Raw genomic sequence first — 7,646 nt, 5'->3', positions numbered from 1 at the left:
CACCCGGTACAGCTGTTCCCCATCTCTGCCCTCCTCTATATCCTATATCCTACCCCCCGCTGTATATGTGTTCTGTTGTTACTACTGAAAAACGCTCTGTTATGCATCTGTAATATTCTACACCTCTGTAAAGCACTCTGTTATGTATCTGTATTGGTGTGTACCTCTGTAAAGCGCTCTGTTCCTTCTCGAAGCTAGGTCCACACTCAATAAATATAGATATAATAATCATTATTATTATTATTAGTAGTAGAGCAATAATAATAATAATAATAATAAAGTGCAACCTAGCTAGAAACCAATTGAGCATTGCACAATAGAAGGAGTATTACGTAGTCAGCAGGCAGGGGAGTTGTCTTTTCAGCCTATGTTCCTTATACATCCGTGAAGGATCCCTTGAAAAATTTGGATTTTCAGTTCTTTCCTGAATCACAGAGGGAGGAAGCTGGCCTGATGTTAACAGCAATGTTATTCCGGACTATGGGAGCATGCAGTAGAATTATTGTTTTCTGATCTTCTCCTTCTTGCACATCTTTGATTCAAGTGTGGCAATATCCTGGCCTTCTCCATCACCTGATAAATGCATCTGGAGCTCTCTCATTGATCTGGCCTTCTTGCCTAATGAATGTGAATGGGGTTCACTCAGTGCTTTGCCATTCTCCATGGTATAAATGTATGTTACATTTTCTTAATGCTTTGGCCTTTTCCTCTACCTACTAAATGCATGTGCAGTTTTCTTAGTGGGTTTCCCCTTCTCTGCCTACTAAATGATCATAGGGTTCTCAATGATTTGACCCTCTGCTTTGCCTACTAAACATGTGGGGTCCACTCAGTGTCTTGCCCTTCTGCACCTTTTAGATACATGTGAATTTCTCAGTGCATTGGTCTTCTCCTTAACCTACTAAATGCATGGGGGGTTTCCTCAGTTCTTTTGCCTTCCCACCTGCCTCCAAAATGCATATAGGGTTATCTCAGTTCTTTGGCCTGTTCCAATACATACTCAATGCATGTGGTACACTCTCGGTGTTTTGGCCTCCTGCTCCGTCTACAAAATATACATGAGGTTTTCTGGGTGCCTTTCTTTTCTCTTGCACCCCACAAATTGAAATGGGGTTCTCTCAGTGAGTTGCCCTCCTCCATCTACTAAATGCATGTGGGGCTCACCCAGGGTGTCGCCCTTCTCTACCTACAAAATGCATGTGGTATTCTCAGTTATTTGGTCTTCTTCTTTGCCTACTAACTGAATGAGGTGTTCTCAGCGATTTGACCTTCACCTCCTCACACTAAATGCATGTGTTGTCCTCTTAGTGCTTTGGCCTGGTCTTTTATTTCTGAAATGCATGTGGAGTTCTCTCAGTGAATTGACCATCTGCTCTTCCTACTAAATGGCCAAGGGGTTCTCTCAGTGACTGGTCCTTCTTTTCCTTTTAAATGTATATTAGATCTCGGGATCGAAGATGGCCACCAAGCTGTGAGGTCACGGCGGACTGAGCTCCATGCTCGGTAAGAAGCCCATTAATGTGAACTGCGAGGGTTAAGTGTTCCGCGGGTCGGGATCAATCTACGATCCCTAACAACAATATCCCCAACTTGTATAGCAGGTCTAGAGGGCAGAAGCTGCAAATTTGACGATATCATGCCTGCTACAATTGGAAGACACGAGCTGTGTCGCACTGCGATCGTCCCCGTGAGGGACGGCACACGGAGGTATACAATCCCCCGGCGCGATCACCAGTGAAGGTGGAAGCTCCCCCCATGCTACTGGTGTTGCAGAGAAATCAGCAGTAGCGAGGTGGCAGTGCTTAAATTGTGGTGCCAGTGAGGATTTGAGGGACAACGCCCATGCCTGCAGTCATATAAGTGGAGGAAGCCCAGCGAGCACCACAGACTGCAGCGGCAGTGTCTAAATGACTTAGTATGTCGGGTGAGTTCACCTCCTCACATGTTGTGTTACCTGGGATAATTACAAGCCTCATGACTCTTTCATCAGTAACATCTCCTCACAATAAAGCGACCGGCTGAGTCCCAGATAATTTCCTACATGCAAAACGGTTTCTGTTGACTCGTTGCATGTGTCGGGCATTCTTTTTCATTTTTTTTGGCTTCTAGGCTTAACGGCAAGGATTTCTAAATGTCATAATGGAACAGAAAGATACAGTATGGTTTGTCCATAAGATCATTTATTAACTGCGTTAGGTGCTGAATCTATACCCTGGAGAGTGACCTTTAACGCTTTTATTGACAAGGGGTTTGACTCCCCGGCTACTGGAAGGTAACTGATGAGAGAATTTCTATCTCCTTTACAAGTTTTTCAATTAATCTTCTGATGCCAATTAAAGGACCCACCTTTATCAATAGTGCCTGAAAGAGCAAAAAGATAGTACTTAGATGCTCAATTTTTGTGAATGTAATATTTCATTTGACTTGGTCATAATTGAAGGTAATAAAGTTGTCTGGACCAAGCTAAAAGAGAGGTGGGAGTCCTGAAATACAGGGCAATGCCGAACCAACACTATTACTAATAAGAAATCCCGGGCACGTATGTGATCAATGTCAGAACCCAACAGTCGAAGAAAAGCGCGCAATCCCACACTCTCTCCCACTCCCATTGTCAACCCAATTAGCAGTTGCTGGGTCAAGTCGGGCAGATCTGTAAAGAACCCGGCATATAAGGTTGAGTTGGACAAAGCACACCAAGACTCTCCAGATTCTGACATGGCGGCCTCAAAAGAAGTTATGGAGCACTGCTTTCAAGTTTTTCAGGACAAGGTCTCAGTTTTGTTACAAACACAGTTCGACAATTTCACAACAGAATTTAAATTCGCTTTGTCAGACATAAGAAAAGATATTGCATCCCTGGAAGAAAGAACTGTTACAAACGAGCAGGCATTGCAAGACTTGGCACAGGAATCCACAAAGTCAGAGGTGCTCCTGGAACAATTAGCACAGACAACATATAATGGGGAGCTTTAATGCAAGGATTTGGAAAACAGATCTAGGTGATCCAATATTCTCATACGTAATATCCCGGAATCGATGTCGGACTCAGCATTAAGAGAGAAGGTTACTGGTGTCTTTCAGGGTTTGTTAAATAGCGATGAGGAAAGAATCATTCCCATGGACAGAATTCATTGATTTGGTCCGAAACTTCAAGATCTGGGGGCCCGCCCTAGAGATACATTAGTGGCATTGACAAATTACCCACAGAAGAAGTTAATTTTTAGGGAAGCCAGGAAACTGACACAAATCACACTTAATGGGAATGATATTCAACTGTACCAGGATCTATCCCCAAGAACATTACAAAGGAGAAGAGATATGCGTGAGATCCTGCAACGGAAATGTCCAAAAAGCCCACAAAAAAAAGGTCAAATGGGAGATTTGGATGAATATGGAAAAATGAACCCCCTAGGATAGCATTGAGTACTGTAATGCTTCCCCACATAGAGTTGGGGAGGGTCTTCATAATTTTAGAGAGCAGCTCAGCTGTGGGTTATCAAGGATTGGTTTGGAGAAGATATAAAAAAGAGGTGGAAGCACATGGAAAGAGAAATAGTGGGTGCTAGAATGGGAGGAAAACTATGGCTACCCCGATCAGAGAGGCCTTGAGATATACACTATAGCAGGATCACAGGGGTAGTGGAGGATACATGGGATCAGGCCGTCCATCAAGACAAGTTCACATCATTCACCTCCCCGTTCACTCCTCTGTTTGCAAATCCGCAATTCACCCAGGGATTTCATGCTGGGCCATTTTCTGGATGGAAAAGGGAGGGATGCATAAAGCTTCGGCATATGTTCGTGGACCAGGAGATTAAGTCTTTTACATTGTGTAAAGAGGAGTTGGCCCTCCACGAGAAGCATTGCTTCCAATATTTTTAAGTCCATCACTAGCTGTTGGCTCCACCCAATAAGTCGGCGACTTTAAGACCACTTACACCATTCAAACAATTTTTAACCTCTAGCTCCGGTGATAGGCACATAATATCCAGACTATACAGTCTCCTAATTGATCAGCCACCACCAAAAGTCCCCACATTTCAGCTAGCTTGGGCAAAAACATTGGGGTATATGCCAGCTGAGGAGGTATGGTCCCGTTTATGGTCAGATATCCTCAAAATGATGTGATCTATTCAGATGAGGGAATTTTGGGTTAAATTAATGTACCAATGGCATTACACCCCGGCAAGACTACATACGATTACCTCATCTGTCTCGGCTTTGTGTTGGAGGGGTTGTGGAGAGAGAGGTGATTGGGTGCATGTATGGTGGTCATGTCCTAAACTATCACTCTTTTGGGAGGAGGTGCAGGAAAATATGAAGGTGATGTTTCGGTTTGAGATGGAGAAATCTCTGGGAGGGATTCTTTTGGTCCTGGCACAACAAGACTATGAACAATGTCTGAAATATCGGAGGAAAGCATTTTATCTACTTCAATTGGCCACACTATTGGTTATAGCTCAAAGATGGAAGTCGGTTGATCCTCCACATATAAAAGACAGGTACCATAAACTATGGAATTGCTAGAGTGATTATATACATAATCCAAGGGGAACAAGTGAAGTTCTCAATGGAATGGGAGCCGATTCTGAACTTTCTTCAAGGACACTTTAAGGAACAGCATTGTTCACAGAACCTGCAAATTATGACTATCTTTTGATCTTTTTATTTTCTCCAGTAATGACAGTATTCAGTGTACATGGGGGAGTGGGTCGGGGAAATGTGGGGGGGGAGTAGGTGGTGGAAATGTGGGGGGGAGGGGGATAGGGGAGGACAAGGGATTAGGGGATGGTAGGTATATGGGTGTTAATTTTATTTAATTTTGATTTCTGTGTTGTATCTTTGAAAATCCACTTAAAACAATGTATAGAAGATCTCAGTGCTTAGCCATTCTCCATATACTACATGCATGCAGAGTTCTATTAGTGTGTTGCCCTTTTCCTCTGCCTGTTAAATGGACATGAGTGTCTCTCAGTCTCTTGCCTTTTTCTGCCTACCAAATGCACATGTCGTTCTCAGTGATTTGCCCTTCTCTCCCTACTAAATGCATTTTGAGTTCTCTACGTGTGTTGCCCTTCTCCGACTATTAAATGCACGTATTTTTCTCAGTGCTTTGGCTTTCTATTCCACCAACTAAATGCACATGGTGTTCCATAAGTGCTTTGGCATTCTGTTATATCTACCAAGTGCCTTTAGGGCTCCCAGTGCAGTGGCCTTCTGTTTCACATACCAAACGCATGTGGGGTTCTTTCATTGCGTTGGCTTTCTCCTCCATCTTCAAAATGCATCTAGCTCTCTCTCAGTACTTTGGCCTTCAATGCCTACTAAATGCATTTGGGTTTCTCTCAGTGGAATCCCATTCTCCACCTGCCAAATGCATGTGGTGTTCTCTCAGTACTTTTGTCCTCTCCTTTGACTACTAAATGTAAATGGGGTTTTCAGGGTTTTGGCCATTTTCTCTATCTAATACATGGATGTGGGATTCTCTCTGTGCGTTGCCTTTGTCTGCCTACTAAATTCACATGGGATTGTTAGTGCGTTGCCCTTCTCTACTACTCAATGCATGTTAGGTTCTCTACATTCTTTCTGTCAGAAGCCTATTAAATAGATGGAGTTTTCTCAGTAGTTTGCATTCTGTTCTGCCTACTGAATACATATAGGTATTCCATGTGCTTTGGCTTTCTCCTCCTACCTGGACATAGGCCTCATTCCGAGTTCAGAGGTAACCACGCCACTATTTGCAGCATGGCTGCCTCCGAACTTGTCCAAACTCCGACCTGGTGAATGGAGTAATAACCGGTCCATTCCGAGGTCGGAGGGACCGGTAATTCCCCATTCACCAGGGCCATTCCCCATTCCCATTTGAGCCCCCATAGGGCTCAAAGGGAAGGGGGAAGGCAGCAATAACGGTAACGTAAATTCCGGTACCGTTATTGAACCCGGAGTCCCTTTGCGGGTCCCGTCCTTAACGCCTGCTAAAAGCAGGCGTTAAGGAAGGACCTGCAAAGGGAACTCGTAGTAGGGCGGTAAGGGTTTAACGGCACCGGTCTCGTTACCGGTGACCGTTAACCCTTACCACCCTACTCGGAATGAGGCCCATTGTTGATCTCATTGCTTTGGCTTTCTCCACGCCTACAACATTTATGTGTGAGTTCTCTCAGATACCTTTCCCTCTCTGCTTACTGAAGTTAGGTAGAGTTTTCCATGATTTCCCTTCTTTGCCTTCTAAATGCACATGGGGGTTTTCAGTGCTTTGCCCTTCTTTGCCTGACACATCTATGCTGGGGTCTCCCAGTGCTTTGCACTTCTCTGGCTACTAAAAGCACATGAAGTTCTCTCAGAGGTTTGGTATCCTATTCCTACTAAATGCATATGGGATTCCATTAGTGATTTGGTTTTCTTCTACACCTACTAAATGCACATGGATTCTTAATGTTTTAGCCTTCTGCTTCACCAACTAAATGCATGTGGGGGTCTCTGAGTGTTTTTCCCTTCCCTCCCTACTATAAGCTAGTGGGGTTCTTAGTGCTTTTCTCTTCTTATGTCTATCAAATGCATGTAGGTTTCTCAGTGCTTTAGTCATTTACCGTGCCTACCAAATGGATGTGGGGTTTTCTTAGTGCTATGCCGTTGTCTGCCTACTGAATGCAAATAGGATTTTCAGTGATTTGGGCTTTACCCTGCCTACTAAATCCACATTGGCTCTTTTAGTGCTTTGGCCTTCTCCTCCACCCACTAAAGGCATGTGCAGTTCTCTCAATGGGGTGAACTTCTCCACCTAAAAAGTGGTGCATGCAGGGTTCTCACAGTGTTGTGGTGTGTTCCTATACCTACTAAATGAATGTTGTGTTCTTTCAGCGCTTTGTCCTTCTCTGCCCACTAAATGCATGTGAAATATTGTCAGTGCTTTGGCCTTATCCTCCATGTGCTAAATGCATATGGGGTTCCATCAGTGGTTTGGCATTCTTGTCCACCTGATTAATGCCCTTGGGGCTCCCACTGTTTTAGCCTTCTGCTTCACCTACTAAAGGTGTGGGAAGTTCTCAGTGCTTTGCCTTTTTTTCTACCACCTAAATGAACATGGGGTTCTCAGTGCTTTGGCCTTCTCTGCATATCCAAGGCATGCTGGATTCTCTCAGTGGGTGTAACGCTCACCTTGTTCCCATGGGGGAGCTGGTCTAGTCTGGATTGCTGTGTCCTCTTCTAGCGTGATGCGCAGGACCCGGAACACCGATTGGACAGGACCTCCAAATCGTGCTTGCCTGGCCCGTAGGAATATCCTTCTGCAGATGAGAAAGGGGATTAACAGTCTGCAGAATAGTGTGCTAGCTCCCCCTTTTCCCCTTTCGTTCCTCTCTAACTTCCTCCAAACCCCGATTTAAGCTCACCTTATGGTTTGGAAGGATGAACTCTCCATCCTGCTTCTGGTGCAGGGGCACGCGTTCGTCCAGTTACTTCACTGGTTTTCAGAATGGCGCTGGCAAAATCCACTTGACTTTCCTGAGCGATGCGCCGTAAGTATGAAAGTTCAAAGTTCAAGTGAGGCCCCCTTTATGTTGTCTTTCTAACCTGTGATCTGTCCTTTATTTCAGGTGCAGAATGAAGGTGATGCGTCGAGGGGTTAAACTGCCGAGGTGAGTAGTGAT

The sequence above is a fragment of the Ambystoma mexicanum genome, chromosome 13 (assembly GCF_040938575.1).
Source record: "Ambystoma mexicanum isolate Mex_15411 chromosome 13, UKY_AmexF1_1, whole genome shotgun sequence".
Taxonomy (NCBI): domain Eukaryota; kingdom Metazoa; phylum Chordata; class Amphibia; order Caudata; family Ambystomatidae; genus Ambystoma; species Ambystoma mexicanum.
Note: the sequence above shows the minus strand (reverse complement) of the source record.